The following is a 541-nucleotide window of genomic DNA, read 5'->3' on the forward strand; positions in this document are numbered from 1 at the left end:
AAACACTGCTCTTTTGTAAGAATTATACTTTGATGCAGAGAGCTATTTTTGTCTTGTACAACACTGAGCAAGTTAGCAACAAAATTATAAACCTTTAGTGTGTCTCTCAAGTCTGTAAAACTGGCTAAATAGAAAGTGTGCAGAAAATAGAAAGTATTGCCTCTTCAAAAGCGGTGGAAATTGTAGGGACAAGTAGAAATTGACATTCTGTTCATGTGTGTTCTACTTCAATGTGTAGATCAGCCTGGGTAAGTGTTGCTAGTGAAGCATGTAATGTTAACTTTATTCTGTCATTTTACGGAAAAAACTAGTTTTAGGCAGGATTTTTGCTAGTCTTTTAAGCAAAGACTTCAGTAATAGTGTATAAAAGAATCATGCTCCATTAAATTTGTAGAACTTATTTGAGCAGGTAAGTGCTTTATGGTTGGATTAATGAGTAACTTCTATTTCAATTAGTTGCTGTTCTCCTGCAGTGTAGTATTTGGGTTTATTTTTCCCTATAAAAACTCTTCTTGTTTTCACTCAGTCATTGAGCACCCCA

The sequence above is a fragment of the Tyto alba genome, unplaced genomic scaffold (genome assembly GCF_018691265.1).
Source record: "Tyto alba isolate M040663 unplaced genomic scaffold, T.alba_DEE_v4.0 Super-Scaffold_8, whole genome shotgun sequence".
Taxonomy (NCBI): Eukaryota; Metazoa; Chordata; class Aves; order Strigiformes; family Tytonidae; genus Tyto; species Tyto alba.